The sequence below is a fragment of the Poecilia mexicana genome, unplaced genomic scaffold (assembly GCF_051168715.1).
Source record: "Poecilia mexicana isolate PSO_F unplaced genomic scaffold, ASM5116871v1 scaffold_14, whole genome shotgun sequence".
NCBI classification, from domain to species: domain Eukaryota; kingdom Metazoa; phylum Chordata; class Actinopteri; order Cyprinodontiformes; family Poeciliidae; genus Poecilia; species Poecilia mexicana.
Window position 1 is genome coordinate 12,138,869 of NW_028263383.1, and position 17,205 is coordinate 12,156,073.

The 17,205-nt window shown below is 40.4% G+C and overlaps 1 long non-coding RNA gene across 1 annotated transcript; it reads right to left on the minus strand.

The window, feature by feature from the left end:
* Nucleotides 1-737: 737 nt before the first annotated feature.
* LOC148155478 (uncharacterized) lies at nt 738-8,401 on the minus strand. The gene is made up of 2 exons (XR_015765183.1): nt 2,032-8,401; nt 738-1,981 (listed from the first exon to the last, which is right to left on the minus strand). It is a non-coding gene; the product is annotated as an uncharacterized LOC148155478 (long non-coding RNA).
* Nucleotides 8,402-17,205: the final 8,804 nt, after the last annotated feature.

Sequence of the window (17,205 nt, forward strand, 5' to 3'; positions counted from 1 at the left end):
TCTTGATGTCACCTGTGTAAAGTTTTAAAGATAACTTTATTTATTGTTATTATTAAACTAAAATCTCCAGCATGGGGAAGTGGGCTGAGCTCGACTTTTCTCGACACCCCCTCCTCGAGGTCGGACCTTTCACATGCTGGGAACCCAACACCCTCCTGCAGGTCTGCGTTGTCATCCTCTGGAAAGAGAAGATGGTCCTCTGGGATGTGAAGATGCAGATCCTCTGTTGTCACCAAGGCCTCAGCAGCCGATGTGAAGATGAAGATTCTCAAAACTCCACTGCTCTTTGACACCCCCTCCTCGGAGTTTTGATGCCTCCCAGGAAGTGACGAGTGTCGAAGAGAACCCAGGTCGCTCTGATCCTCAGCTGGATGAACTGTCGGTTCTTCAGGATGTGGAATATCCTTAGGGACAGGTTGATGGGCTGACGGGCTGAGGCAGAAACCTCCAAAAAAAAAAAAAAATCTGGAAGTTCAGCAGAACAAAGCAAAAAGCATAAGCAGCATGACGCTTTATCCACAATCGTAATCCTTTTCCGTCGCTGGAGGTCATTAAGGGGTACTGGAGTTGTCGAGGCATCAGAAGTTGTTCAGGTCCTGGGAGGAAACTGTTGACCCTTCCCCTTCCAGGTGTTCAATGCTTTGTTGCAGGATGATCTTGGTGGTTGTCTATGATGCCACTCCTTCCTCACGACTTCAGTCCCTTTTCCATTTTAATCCATCCGTTTGTGACAGGAGTTCTTCTTTAGCATAATCCAATTTCTTCAGGGCCCTCCCAGTCAAAGCCTTGAAGTTGTTCTTTGAATGGCAATCATCCTGTAATAGTGGCAAGTCTAACACAGGATGGCATGTTGCTTGATTCTTGCAATGTTCTGGTTCGCTTTAGCTAAGAACTGGCTTGAGCACTGACCTTGTGGACCCCTTTCCTCATTAATAGTACTGTTTTGCAGTGCAGTACTTGCTTCACAAAATTCTTTCCATTGAATTTCAGCTTGATCACCATTGTTGCAGGCCGATCTTGAGCTTTAATCCAAACTTTCTGCCCTGTTTTCAATGACACTGCAAACTGCAACTTCCCCTTTCCCTCTCTGGGCCAAAAGGAGAAGCGCCTCCGCCCCCTGCTTTCCGTGACGTGAACGGAGTTTCTCTGCAGGGGAAGACCTACTCTTCTACAGCTGTCACTGTTACATCATGTCCATCAGCACCAAGAGGTACTCCTGACCTCTCTTTTCTGTTATCCATGGGGTCTGCTACATCCATGCAGACTAAAGCCCTGGGTAATGTGCTCTTTGATGAACAACCCTTCCATCCGCTGCCCTGAGAGCCCTGCGTATGGACCACATACTCACAGTCTCACAGCTGCATCGGACGGTCTGAAGGGACGTCCAAAGGTCTTGTTCCACCAGCTCCTTACGGGTGGATCGCACGCCTGCATGTCCTAGGGCCCCATGCACGCTCCGCACGACCTCGTCCCCGTACTCTTCTGGGACCTCCCTTCCTCTGGGAGAACTGTCCCACTTCTCGATTCCAGCAAAGACAACCTTCCTTTGATTCACTCGAGTCCATGTCTCAAATCCCTCTCCATACAGAATCACTCTCACTGGGGCTGACTGGAACAGGGATCTAGACAGGGATCAATCTTCATCTTCTCTCCTGCTTGTCTTTGTGTTCGAGTCGCCTTTCCCCCAAAGCCTCTCTTTAGCCTTCGAGCAGGGATGGGTTTAGGCTATTGGCTACTGGCTTCTCGTCCGGATATTCGAATCTATCCTCAGCAGAAGCTCTCCCTCACCTGCATGCCATACAGTTACTGCGAGGGTTGTGACTGACAGCCGGATCAGTCACCACTAACTCTATTCCTTAAGAGCTAGCCTCCAAGTGAGCTATTCAGATACTCGCCTCTCTGTTTTTACTGACTTGGTTAACGTAGGTCCTTCCTACTCATTTGAAATGGGCCCACCTCTTCTCAAGGGGCGGTGCCCCACCTCTTCTCAAGGGGCGGTGCCCCACCTCTTCTCAAGGGGCGTGGCCCCACGTTGGGCGCCACCTTGTTGTTGCACAACACCTCCCCCCCCCCTTCTCTCTCTCTACTTCCTCTTCTGAGAGGAGGGAGATGTTGCTCCCAGCTCTCCGTCTAACGGGTGAATTGAGTTTCCTAAATCTGCCGGGATTTACCCTACCCAGAACTGAAGTAAACTCTGTTTAAGCTGGGTGCGAGAAAGACTAGCCTGGTTTCTAACGACCTCCATCCAGATGTCCCACCCTTTTTCACTCTGTGAATTAGCCAGATAAAGCAGCCCAGAATCAGCTAGTTTCACAGAGCACACCTGTTAACGGTCGCTCTTTCTCTTATTACAACTTGCACTTGTTATTGAACCAGGTTGGTTTTAGTGACTCGGGCGAGTCCCAAGGGTGTTGTTTTAGTTTTGGCTAAAAGCAACCTATAAAACATTTTCCACCTTCTCCTCCCAGAATCAAACTTCATAGCTATTTTACAACCATCAAAGAACTTTAAGGTGACTCATTAACTGAATGTCCACAACATCTTTTAGATTTTCTTAATGCTAATTATTTTATTAGTAAGGCAATTTTGCAAGGGTCAGTACAGCTTAAATCAGTAGCAGAAATAATCAAATAAGTAAAATCAATAATCTAGCCTATCTTTCCCTAATGCTGACACTGTGAACTAAAAAAGAAAAACTTTGAGAGAGACGGACGGAGTTTGGCATTTTGAACCCCAGAACTGGCCTGATGATGAAAAAGGTGTTGCAGCAGCAGGAGGCTCCCAGTACAGGAAGAGTACTGAGTCAGAGCGGCAGGTCTCGGGCCTCAGGGTGACTTCCTCATGCTCGTAGCGGCCCTCTCCTTCTTGTCTTGCAGCTCTGTAGCTCCTTTCTCCTCGTCTCACGATCTTTCTGGTCTCTCGAGATGTAGAAGGGCTGGTCTCACGGAAGGAACACACCAGTTCTTCCTCTTTGCCTTTGTTCTTTGTCTTTGTCTTTATCTTCATCTTTGCCTTGGTCTTTGTCTTTGGCTTTGTCTTTGGGGTCTCGAACCCTGCTGAGAAAAGTGCAATTTGAAGCCACATGTTGCGGGGCTAACGGGTTGGTCCCCATGTGCAGAACAGTCTTCGGTTCTGTGGCCCCGGCTCTTCTTCAGCTGCAGAGTTCTTTGTCCATCTCGATCTTGGCTCGAAGCTGCCTGAAGGATCCAACCAAAGACTCCTCTTTGCACTCACCTTATAAAGGGTTATCCACCCTTTTGGTGCATTTGCATTGGCTAGCTTTGTTGCTGTGCCTGTTTCATTGGCTGACTGCTTGGACCGATAATCTCATATCCATCACCATCTTTGGACATGACCTGATGTCTGTTCTAATGTCCCCGAGTTGCTCAACAGCTCTCTTGTGTCTAACCTTCTCTTAGGTAAGTTGAAGTTTAGCAATAAGGCGTTGGATACCTCCGCTCTCCCATCAGTTCCTCTTTCCCCCTGACCTTTCACCTACCATCTACCTCCAACACAACATCAGTGACCTTTAGTTACAGTTACACATTTCACCACATTTCAAGTTCAATGTCAAAATCACATTTATAACCTTTTAGTTTATCTGGTTTAGCATTCATTTATAATATTATAATAATCATTACTTATTAGTTACTCTTATAATCATAATGTGAGTTATTACAGACATTTCTGAAAAGAAACCAATAATAATTCATTATTCTAATCATTTGACACCATGTTACAGTTACTTCTTTCACCTGTAAGTATTTCAATAAGTATAAGAGTAAGTGTAAATATTCTTATAATCAAACCAACATCAACCACCGGTTAAACCAATATTAATTATCGGCTTAATCATAAGTTATCATTATTAATTTAAGTATTTTACTCTGGGTTTTATCCAATTACTCAAAACGTCTAGTTTTTATTCCTTAAACCTTTAGTGCTCAAAATGAGCAGTCTGAACTATTTTTAATCACTGCAGGCTGGAAACTTCCTCTTTTTCCAGGAAACCTGCTTTTCCTGTTTCATAACTCTCCTTCTGTCAGACTATGATTTTTTATGATTATATAGAAAAAAGTAGAATTAAAGCAGGACACAATAACAACACACACAACCAGATTAATTTTATTACCGTCTGACTCTACTGTTGGGTCTTGATGTCACCTGTGTAAAGTTTTAAAGATAACTTTATTTATTGTTATTATTAAACTAAAATCTCCAGCATGGGGAAGTGGGCTGAGCTCGACTTTTCTCGACACCCCCTCCTCGAGGTCGGACCTTTCACATGCTGGGAACCCAACACCCTCCTGCAGGTCTGCGTTGTCATCCTCTGGAAAGAGAAGATGGTCCTCTGGGATGTGAAGATGCAGATCCTCTGTTGTCACCAAGGCCTCAGCAGCCGATGTGAAGATGAAGATTCTCAAAACTCCACTGCTCTTTGACACCCCCTCCTCGGAGTTTTGATGCCTCCCAGGAAGTGACGAGTGTCGAAGAGAACCCAGGTCGCTCTGATCCTCAGCTGGATGAACTGTCGGTTCTTCAGGATGTGGAATATCCTTAGGGACAGGTTGATGGGCTGACGGGCTGAGGCAGAAACCTCCAAAAAAAAAAAAAAATCTGGAAGTTCAGCAGAACAAAGCAAAAAGCATAAGCAGCATGACGCTTTATCCACAATCGTAATCCTTTTCCGTCGCTGGAGGTCATTAAGGGGTACTGGAGTTGTCGAGGCATCAGAAGTTGTTCAGGTCCTGGGAGGAAACTGTTGACCCTTCCCCTTCCAGGTGTTCAATGCTTTGTTGCAGGATGATCTTGGTGGTTGTCTATGATGCCACTCCTTCCTCACGACTTCAGTCCCTTTTCCATTTTAATCCATCCGTTTGTGACAGGAGTTCTTCTTTAGCATAATCCAATTTCTTCAGGGCCCTCCCAGTCAAAGCCTTGAAGTTGTTCTTTGAATGGCAATCATCCTGTAATAGTGGCAAGTCTAACACAGGATGGCATGTTGCTTGATTCTTGCAATGTTCTGGTTCGCTTTAGCTAAGAACTGGCTTGAGCACTGACCTTGTGGACCCCTTTCCTCATTAATAGTACTGTTTTGCAGTGCAGTACTTGCTTCACAAAATTCTTTCCATTGAATTTCAGCTTGATCACCATTGTTGCAGGCCGATCTTGAGCTTTAATCCAAACTTTCTGCCCTGTTTTCAATGACACTGCAAACTGCAACTTCCCCTTTCCCTCTCTGGGCCAAAAGGAGAAGCGCCTCCGCCCCCTGCTTTCCGTGACGTGAACGGAGTTTCTCTGCAGGGGAAGACCTACTCTTCTACAGCTGTCACTGTTACATCATGTCCATCAGCACCAAGAGGTACTCCTGACCTCTCTTTTCTGTTATCCATGGGGTCTGCTACATCCATGCAGACTAAAGCCCTGGGTAATGTGCTCTTTGATGAACAACCCTTCCATCCGCTGCCCTGAGAGCCCTGCGTATGGACCACATACTCACAGTCTCACAGCTGCATCGGACGGTCTGAAGGGACGTCCAAAGGTCTTGTTCCACCAGCTCCTTACGGGTGGATCGCACGCCTGCATGTCCTAGGGCCCCATGCACGCTCCGCACGACCTCGTCCCCGTACTCTTCTGGGACCTCCCTTCCTCTGGGAGAACTGTCCCACTTCTCGATTCCAGCAAAGACAACCTTCCTTTGATTCACTCGAGTCCATGTCTCAAATCCCTCTCCATACAGAATCACTCTCACTGGGGCTGACTGGAACAGGGATCTAGACAGGGATCAATCTTCATCTTCTCTCCTGCTTGTCTTTGTGTTCGAGTCGCCTTTCCCCCAAAGCCTCTCTTTAGCCTTCGAGCAGGGATGGGTTTAGGCTATTGGCTACTGGCTTCTCGTCCGGATATTCGAATCTATCCTCAGCAGAAGCTCTCCCTCACCTGCATGCCATACAGTTACTGCGAGGGTTGTGACTGACAGCCGGATCAGTCACCACTAACTCTATTCCTTAAGAGCTAGCCTCCAAGTGAGCTATTCAGATACTCGCCTCTCTGTTTTTACTGACTTGGTTAACGTAGGTCCTTCCTACTCATTTGAAATGGGCCCACCTCTTCTCAAGGGGCGGTGCCCCACCTCTTCTCAAGGGGCGGTGCCCCACCTCTTCTCAAGGGGCGTGGCCCCACGTTGGGCGCCACCTTGTTGTTGCACAACACCTCCCCCCCCCCTTCTCTCTCTCTACTTCCTCTTCTGAGAGGAGGGAGATGTTGCTCCCAGCTCTCCGTCTAACGGGTGAATTGAGTTTCCTAAATCTGCCGGGATTTACCCTACCCAGAACTGAAGTAAACTCTGTTTAAGCTGGGTGCGAGAAAGACTAGCCTGGTTTCTAACGACCTCCATCCAGATGTCCCACCCTTTTTCACTCTGTGAATTAGCCAGATAAAGCAGCCCAGAATCAGCTAGTTTCACAGAGCACACCTGTTAACGGTCGCTCTTTCTCTTATTACAACTTGCACTTGTTATTGAACCAGGTTGGTTTTAGTGACTCGGGCGAGTCCCAAGGGTGTTGTTTTAGTTTTGGCTAAAAGCAACCTATAAAACATTTTCCACCTTCTCCTCCCAGAATCAAACTTCATAGCTATTTTACAACCATCAAAGAACTTTAAGGTGACTCATTAACTGAATGTCCACAACATCTTTTAGATTTTCTTAATGCTAATTATTTTATTAGTAAGGCAATTTTGCAAGGGTCAGTACAGCTTAAATCAGTAGCAGAAATAATCAAATAAGTAAAATCAATAATCTAGCCTATCTTTCCCTAATGCTGACACTGTGAACTAAAAAAGAAAAACTTTGAGAGAGACGGACGGAGTTTGGCATTTTGAACCCCAGAACTGGCCTGATGATGAAAAAGGTGTTGCAGCAGCAGGAGGCTCCCAGTACAGGAAGAGTACTGAGTCAGAGCGGCAGGTCTCGGGCCTCAGGGTGACTTCCTCATGCTCGTAGCGGCCCTCTCCTTCTTGTCTTGCAGCTCTGTAGCTCCTTTCTCCTCGTCTCACGATCTTTCTGGTCTCTCGAGATGTAGAAGGGCTGGTCTCACGGAAGGAACACACCAGTTCTTCCTCTTTGCCTTTGTTCTTTGTCTTTGTCTTTATCTTCATCTTTGCCTTGGTCTTTGTCTTTGGCTTTGTCTTTGGGGTCTCGAACCCTGCTGAGAAAAGTGCAATTTGAAGCCACATGTTGCGGGGCTAACGGGTTGGTCCCCATGTGCAGAACAGTCTTCGGTTCTGTGGCCCCGGCTCTTCTTCAGCTGCAGAGTTCTTTGTCCATCTCGATCTTGGCTCGAAGCTGCCTGAAGGATCCAACCAAAGACTCCTCTTTGCACTCACCTTATAAAGGGTTATCCACCCTTTTGGTGCATTTGCATTGGCTAGCTTTGTTGCTGTGCCTGTTTCATTGGCTGACTGCTTGGACCGATAATCTCATATCCATCACCATCTTTGGACATGACCTGATGTCTGTTCTAATGTCCCCGAGTTGCTCAACAGCTCTCTTGTGTCTAACCTTCTCTTAGGTAAGTTGAAGTTTAGCAATAAGGCGTTGGATACCTCCGCTCTCCCATCAGTTCCTCTTTCCCCCTGACCTTTCACCTACCATCTACCTCCAACACAACATCAGTGACCTTTAGTTACAGTTACACATTTCACCACATTTCAAGTTCAATGTCAAAATCACATTTATAACCTTTTAGTTTATCTGGTTTAGCATTCATTTATAATATTATAATAATCATTACTTATTAGTTACTCTTATAATCATAATGTGAGTTATTACAGACATTTCTGAAAAGAAACCAATAATAATTCATTATTCTAATCATTTGACACCATGTTACAGTTACTTCTTTCACCTGTAAGTATTTCAATAAGTATAAGAGTAAGTGTAAATATTCTTATAATCAAACCAACATCAACCACCGGTTAAACCAATATTAATTATCGGCTTAATCATAAGTTATCATTATTAATTTAAGTATTTTACTCTGGGTTTTATCCAATTACTCAAAACGTCTAGTTTTTATTCCTTAAACCTTTAGTGCTCAAAATGAGCAGTCTGAACTATTTTTAATCACTGCAGGCTGGAAACTTCCTCTTTTTCCAGGAAACCTGCTTTTCCTGTTTCATAACTTTCCTTCTGTCAGACTATGATTTTTTATGATTATATAGAAAAAAGTAGAATTAAAGCAGGACACAATAACAACACACACAACCAGATTAATTTTATTACCGTCTGACTCTACTGTTGGGTCTTGATGTCACCTGTGTAAAGTTTTAAAGATAACTTTATTTATTGTTATTATTAAACTAAAATCTCCAGCATGGGGAAGTGGGCTGAGCTCGACTTTTCTCGACAGAGAGTTAATCGGCTGCGTAGAGCCTCCACACCACCAGAGGGCCCCCAAGAGCACCAATCTAGCGCGTATATTAAAAATAACGCTGACTAATCCAAACTAAATGCTCTTACACATGGAAAAACAGTTTACATGTTTTTATCGTGGGAGGAGAGCAGAGAGGAACGATGAAGTCAACAAAATGTCCTGGAAATGAACATTTCTTTAATGTCAAAGAGGTTTTTGTTTGTTATTTTTGATGAGGGACAATAGTTGGGGTACACTTCATGCCAAATATTATGGTTATTTAATCAAGGTTATTTTATTGGAGTCTAACTTTTATGCATCAGTGCTGAAGCCAATGTTGGGTCTAAATAAATCAATAAAAACTGAAAATTAATAGTGTAGTCACATTATTTCTTGTACAAATGGGTGTCCGGTCATAAATCCAAATTTATTAATATTTAAGCAATTCATTTTGGAGTTTATACTTTCAGTTTTTATCATAAAGAAAACAAAAACTTGACTTGAGACAGAAAAACAAAATGTAAGAAAATGAGAATCATTGAGAATGAAATATGGATGCAAACTGGATACGTTTACATTTATATTGAGATTTTTTTTGTTGTGCTTTTCTTGTCGAAAACCTAAAATGAAAAATCAGCGAATGGATTAAGTGATTGTAAGGAATAATGCTGGATAAGAACAGCATAAAATACAGACAAGAAAACAAAATAACTGGGAAATGAAGGCTTGGTGATGCAGACAGAAAGCAGAGAATAAACCGGCGGATCAGACACATTTGGACACATTCGATGTTCAAAAGCAGGAAATGAAAAGGAGACAATTAAGAAGGAAAAACTCCAAATAAACTCTGAAAAAGCAAAAACAGAAACAAGAAGGAGAAATTCTCTGTAAGGACGCAGAGAGGCAAAGGAAGAGTGTAATACTGGGTCACCAGTCCTCCCAGTCTGAGAGCCCATTAGCAGAGCCTGCTTCCCATTAACGTCACCGCTGGAGGTTTTCCAGTGTGACGCCGTGGAAATGATGTTCTTCATCTCACAACACAATCCACACAGAGCTTCTTAAAACACTCACCTTAACCAGACCTGCTTCAGGTTTCTGAGGACAGAAATAAAAATGTTTCAAAAAGCAGAGCTCTCCAGTTTGGCAGGAAGGATTCAATCCCTTAAGCCGAGTTCACAAGGAGGAATTATTATGCTGATTGTTGTCCTGATGATCAGGACGACTGTAGGAGGGAGACGAAGCATCAAACATGTTTCTAAAGTAAAAGTGAAAAAGTACTGAGAAACTGATAACATTATCAATCATTAATATTTAAAAATTACATCATCATACAGACCTAAATATAAAGTTAAGTGGAGATTTTGTATTTTAAGGTCAAAAATGACGATAATTCATATGAGGAACAAAAAAATGTAAAAATCAGGCAAAAGAAAAAACGTTTCCAGATCAGAAACAGAAACATGTTTTAACCAGAAACTCCCCAGACTGACAAACCGCAGCTTCTGTTAAAGTTTACAAGTTTTTATTGAATGAAACATTTTATTGTTAATTTTGTTCCTTATATGAATTATTGTCATTTTTCTTCTTAAAATACCAAAATTTCCACTTAACTTTATATTTTGTTCCATGTGATGATGTAATTTTTAAATATTAAGTGACTGATAATTTGATCAGCTGATCAGGACTTAAGTTAATTTTTACTCGAGTAATTTCTGGACGGCTATCTTTCACTTTTGCTTGAGTAGAATCATGTTGAAGTATTGTGACTCTTCCTTTAGTATCATTTTTTGTTTCTCTCCTCTGGGCGTTCCTCCACTCTCGTGTCCTGTACGGTCACTTTACTGGCAAACAAAAACCCGAGCTGTGTTGCTTTATTTCATTTTATTTTTGGGTTGTTGCCTCATGAATGATTTGTGTGTTTTCAATAATTAAGACGCCTTCAGAGATCCGATGAGGCGCTCAGCTGCTGGGTGGGACGTTTTCCAGAAAACCTCACAGATACTGGTGCCTGTGTGACTCCAGTAAACGCACTAATGTTTCTCCGTAGAATGGAGGAAGCATGATGAAATCCCAGCTGTTAGCAGAACGTGATGAAAGTGGGCATAGCCGGCTGTTTGTGTGCCCATAAATTAACGACTCCAGGGTGTAGATTATAGCTGAAGGAAAAGGATCGTATCACTGCACTAAACGTGATTAAAGAAGTTCTTTGCATGTGATTAACATCAGGATGTGTGAATTTGCATAAAGTTCATTATAACCATGCTAACTTTCAACTGTTTTATATGAAATTGTGTAATTGGTTTACATCAGCGCCCCACAGATCTGGAGTTTGAATACGACTAATGAAGAAAACACGAGCCCAGTTACATTTGAGTGCTTTCTTACATTTGCCAACTTTGATCTCTCCTACAATCTGGAGGTTTTTGTGTTATTAGACTCAGATGATGAGCAGCGAGAGCTTTAGAAGAGGTTCAAATGTCAGCGCAAAGACAAGGGAGGGAGAGGAGGACGAAGATGAAAGGAACCTGCAAACAAAAAGAGAGAAATGAAAGTCAGACTGAGAGAGGCTTTTTCGTTACCAAATGACAAACGGAGGAGAGAAACGACACAAACTGAGACAGGAGTGAAAGTAGAGAGTCAGATTTCAGTGAGGCAACAGTTAGCAACAACCGCTGCGTCACATTTAGCCTCTTAACACGACAGGCTCTCACTGAAAAACCATTTATTTAAATCTATTAAAACAGAACAAATTATAAGCTACAAGAAAATAACTTCATTTTGTGCTTTTCATAATTCCAATAAAACATTGGATCTGTAAATGTCTTCACAATTATTATGTCTTTCTAATAAACCTAAATTTAGCAGAGTAAATTAAACATCTGGGTAACATTTATTTGAAGTGCATGATTTTGTAAATTATGATAATTTAATGCAAAGTTGGCATTTTTAATGGACTTTCAATGCAACTTTTAGATCAACTTTGCATTAAAAGTGTCATTATTTGCCGAATGAGACTTTATGACAACCGTCATAAACATTCATAAAGACTTCTTTATGTTTATAACAGGTGTTATGTCATGTTTATGACAGTGTCATGTCAGTCTTATGCACACAAATAAAGTGTTACCAACATCTGAGCTGTTGTTCTGTAAAAAGTAAAAATATGTTTAAAACTTCGATTCGTTTTTTTGTTGTTTTAAATATGAGACGGTTCCTGTTTTATCCAGTTTTCTCTCCACGTTGTTTTTATTTTTCAGCAACTCTGAGATAAAAACCTCAAACTGCTGCTGCGCCGGTTACCCAGCAGGTTGTTGCTAGGCAACCAAAGAATGAGTTGCTAGGCAACCAAAAGAGGGGAAGTTTCCAAAAAGAGAAGCTCTACGGCAACATATTTTTACTCAAGAAAAATAAAAAGTATCCATCCAAGAAATTACTCAAGACTAAAAAAGTATTTGGTGAAAAATCTACTCAAGTTCTGAGTAACTGATCAAATTATCAATAATTTAATATTTAAAAAATACATAACTGGACAGAAAAAATATAAAGTTAAGTGGAAATGTTGGTATTTTAAGAACCAAAATGACAATAATTCATATAAGCAACAAAAAAAATAACAAAATCATGCAAAATAAAGTTTTTCCAAATCAGTTTCATTCAATAAAAACTTCAGAAACTTTAACAGAAGCTGCAGGTTTGTGTCTGAGTCTGAGGAGGTTTTTATTAAAACATGTTTGTTTTTCATTCAGTGGGAAGAAAATCCAGAAATTTTACTCAAGTAAGAGAAGAAATACTTTGTAATAATTTACTCAAGTAAAAGTTAAAATGAAATACTCCTAAGAGTACTTTATTTATTTATTTATTTATTTATTTATTTATTTTTAAAGTTACACATGCAAATAATTCAGTAATTATGAGTATTATCCAACATTAAGCAACATTAAAAAAGCAACAAGAGGACAAACATTAGGAGCTCAGGGGACATTATTAGACCCAAATATAAATAAATCTATTTTCAGGTCATTTCAGGAAATCCTGGGTCTGATTTGAACCCTGATGTTTCCTCAATCAATATTTCCCACACATATTTTCACCCAAGATAAAAAACAACCTTAGTAAAATATCTGATTAAATACCTAATTACTCTTCCTCCTCACTTCTTCCTCCTCAACCTTCATCTCCTCTTCCTCGGCTTAGATCCTCCTCTTCCTCATAATAATAACTGTTGATTCATATCAACGTCTAGTTTGCAGCCATGGAGAAAAAAAGTGAAATCAGAATCATTTTAAAACAAAACGCTTTGCAAGGATTTGTACTATTTCAGCAGAAAGTATCCTGCAGCAGGCAAAAACACACAGGCAGAGCCGGCCCAAGGCATGAGCAATCCAAGGGTTTCATTTGATTTTATCATGTAGTGATGAATTACACGTTTTGCATGTTTTAGACTTTGTTACAAATTCAAAAAACAAAATTTTTGTCTGCAGATGTGACAGTCAAAGATTTAAATTAATATCCTGCATTAATATCCCACTCTGCATTTCAAAATGCTAATTAGTCAGAGATCGGAGTGCACAGATAAATCGGCTCGATTTCCTTAATGTTGCCTGATCAGCCGTTTTATCCACCTTCAGAGACAGAGGTTTGACTCTGAATGTTAACTGTCTGAATGTTAAATCATCTTACTGTTGCCAACTCAGCAACTTTCTTTCTATATTTTGCAACATTGCAGAGAAAATAAATCAGAATCTGCAGGTGAGAGACATAATCTCTGATGGGCCATAAAACGGCTCTGCAGGTATATTTTTGATGGATGGAAAAAGCTCAGTGAAGTTAATTTTCTGTAATACAGTGACCCCTTTAATGGTATTTGTGCAGAAGGCCCTACTAATGCTTTTCAAAGATGTGTGGTTGTATAATTGTGTATCTGTTTGAAGCCATTTTAATGTGGGAGTGATCTCATTATCTAAGAACCTGTTTAAGAACACATCTGAAGAAAACATGTTTGTTTACAACTTATCTTTGGGAAACAATTAGACAAAAAATGAAGGATAAAGAGGAAATAGTGCTTAGAAACTTAGAATTAGCAGGAATACTTGCTTGTTCTAGTCTCTTTTTTTTCTTTTTTGGATTAAAGGTGAAGCAAAAATAATCAAAGTTGCTGCCTCTGACAAGTGAGTTTCATAATGGATCCCTATGATGCGGCTCAAAGAGGCTACATTAATTTTAATCACTGGTTTTAGCCGTCCCACATTAGCTGGTGCCGCAGTGCAGCAGTTTTCCTGGAAACTTTGAGAACAGAGGTGAAGCAGCAGGAAGACGTGGATGGACAGGCAAAGAGGTTCTGCATCATTTCAACAAGTGCTTTAACATGTTTCAGTTTCACACACAGCATTCATCTTAATCACAGGACAGCAAAGCATAATTCCAATTTTTAGGTCAGGCAGATGGTTCCTTTGTTGGGGAGATTAATTACCATGCTGCGCAGCCTTAATAAAGGCAAATATTTGAAGGGAAAATGTAATTTGCCCTGGGAGCAGGCCTGGTGTAAACGGGTGAATCGGGCCAGAGGAGGCTGATGGCCCGTGGCTGGATCATCGTTTATTCTCTGGTTCGCCTGTTGAGCCTGAAGCTGGCAGAGCAGCAGACTGGGAGACTAATGGGCATTCAACCACCTGGCAGCAGCCGCATCGCAGCGTCGGCCAGAAGCGCTCCTGGATCTTAAACACTTCCAGACTTTCAGCTATAAGGGAGGAAAATGTTGCCATAAATGCTCAACGTTTTCACCAACTGAACTACAAAATGAGAAACATTTTGACTAAATACATTTTCTTCTGTCTTAGTTTGTCAAATCATGGCAAACTCTCTATTATTGATTTGAAGCATGAAACAAGTTTAAATGTTTCAATTCCTGCAGTTCAAAGTCTCTAAAATCAGCAAATAAAATACACCGTAACCAGAGGAGGCAGAGTATCCAGATATTACTCAAGTACGAGTAAAAAGTATTTGGTTAAAGGTCTACTCAAGAAACTGATCAAATGATCAATCATTTCATATTTAAAAGTGAAATCTTTTGTCTTCACAACTCTAAAACTTTTACTTAAGCCTTTTAGCTTTCAAGGGTTTGGACACTTCAACAAAACCAAATATTTCTGATTTTTGTTTAGTTTTTAGTGCAAATAAGACAAAACTAACTCATAAGTACGTTTTCAGAACAATATAAGATCCTGTTTTAAGTCAATACTTCCTTAATATTGATGAACAAACAGATTATTTTACTTATGGGAAAATGTTTTGTTGGAAATGAAATAATCTGCAGTGGAACTACAAGAATTTCATCAACATTAAGGAATTGTTGAACTTTTATCTTTCTGAAAAGATAAAAGATAGTTTTGTCTTAATTTAAGCGTACTCAGATATTTGTTTTAGAAATTAGACCAGAAATAATCTGTAGGACTTTGGATCTGATTTTGTTCCCACCGTTCCTCATGGATCCATGTAACACTCGTTGGCTGCAGATGTTGAGGCAGACGATGGTAAAAGCACAAAGTGTTAAATGAAACGCCGATGTTTTTGTTCAGCTGTTGCATTTGTCTGGCTCAGAGTGATTTCTTCACTGAACGAACTCCAGATTGAGACTGCGGCTCAATTTCAGTTGATTATTTGCGGCTGTTTTCCTCCAGCTTGTCGCCTCTCCGTGTTCAATTGTTGGTCATCAAAAGGAAATGATTGCGACTGTATTGAGAAAACTTGTGGCGAATCGCCTAGAAGATCCAATAACATTTATGTCTTGAAAACAGATGCGCTGCATTATTGTCCATTTTCTCTGTTTCTGCTTGATGTTGTAAAATACCAGCAGCTTTATATCCACGTTTAAAATATGAAAACTATAAATTCTCTTGTGAAAATTCTACAATAAAAATATGGAAATACACAAAATACGCAGATAAACAGCATTACAAATAAAGGGAAGCAGAAATAAAACTATCTTTGTGTAAATGTTTCCAATAACTATGACTAGATAACTGTGCCGTTACCTAGCAACCCCATCCGGGCCAGGCCCGTTACCTAGCAACCCCAGCCGAGCTCTGCCCGTTACCTAGCAACCCAGTTCCAATTCCACTGGCAGATTATTTCACTTAGAAGAAAAATGTCTTATCATGCAATTTATTGATTATTGATTATTGAGACATGCTTATGGAAACGGTTTCACTTTCTTTCTTTTTATGCTCCGGATCTCAATCACCAACTATCACACCTGTTGCTAATGAATTTGTTTGTCTTTATATGATTTTTAAAATAAACCAGTTTCTGGTTATGGCTTTGATTAATTAACTCCTGCTTTCACTTTATCTCATTCTTAGGCTTTTCTTTCAAAAGTGTTGAAATGATTCACAGTGGATTAATGGAGCAAAACTGATGTAAATGTCACTTTGTAATAAATCACAGGTCTGGTGTATTTGTGACATTGAACAAGAAGGAGAACAAACAAGCCCCTGATGCTAAGAAATGCAGGACATGAATGTAAAATCCTCTTAATGGTTTAATTTGAGGCTCTTGAGCCCAGAGTGGTTTTGGATTCTTTCCCTCTCACCGTTCAGCCGACAGCTTCCTCTCATCCTCATTGATTAACTTGTCAGAGTGGCCAGCTGTGTTTCGCCAGAGATAATGTTTTAATTAACGGACTTCAATATCCAATTAAGATCAGATGTAGATGCTCATAGTGGTTATTTAAATACAGGCGGTCGGGCCTGCAGGGGAGCCGGTCGATGGCTGCCACTGGGAGACGCCTCTCCGCCATGTTTGACCAGCGTCCATCACAGAGGACGCCACCTGCTACCAACGTTTGACTCTTGTTTCCATCACATATACAAACTGCAGGGTTTCAGTAAATTAAAAACAGTTGAGTTGGTCTTCTGAATGTTTACAGTGCAGTGGAGCCTGTGAAAAGCAAAAAAATTAAAAAATTGAGACTTATTTCAATGGCTCAAACACCAAATATATGGAGGACCAAAAGTGACAAAAGGCAGAAATATAAACATGTTGTTTTTCCTTTTCCTTAAAAGTGTGTTCCCATCTATAAATGTTAAATTTTCTTTTGCGTTTTCCTTAAATATATATTTTCCTTGACGAAAGGCATGTTCAAAGAAAAGGGAAAACAAAAAAAATGCATATATTTTTGCTTTATTTTTAATTCTGTCAGTTTTGGTCCTCCATATTTTCGTACACTACGAAAACCACAAAGTCTTATCAAGTAATTTTGGTCTAATTTCTAGTGTAAATATCTTAGGAGACTTTAAATAAAACAAAACTAACAAGTAACATTTCAACAAAACTCATGAGCTTGTTTTAAGTCAATGATTCCTTAATATGATGAAAAGCGTCTAGTTTATTGTTACATGGAAAATGTCTTATTTTGAGTGAAATAATCTGCCAATGAAACTAGAACTTATTCACCAACATTGACTCCAAACAGGCTCTTATATTTTGCTTAATTAGTTTAGATATTTACATTAGAAACTGGACCTAAATTACTTGGTAAGTTGTTATATTTTTGCAGTGTAAACAGTTTTTTGTTTGTTTTATATACATTTTTCAGCAGGATATTAAAATTCAATGCTTTGCGTATAAAACAAAACAATGCCTTAAATGACATATTAAAACGTGGCTTCATCTACGATAACTCAGGGTCAAAGGTCAGAAAACAAAGCGTCGCCAGAGGCTGTTTGAGACTTTGAAATAATTCATGTTTTTCATAACAGGCTCGTATCTTTAGCCAGATTTAAACATGATGAGC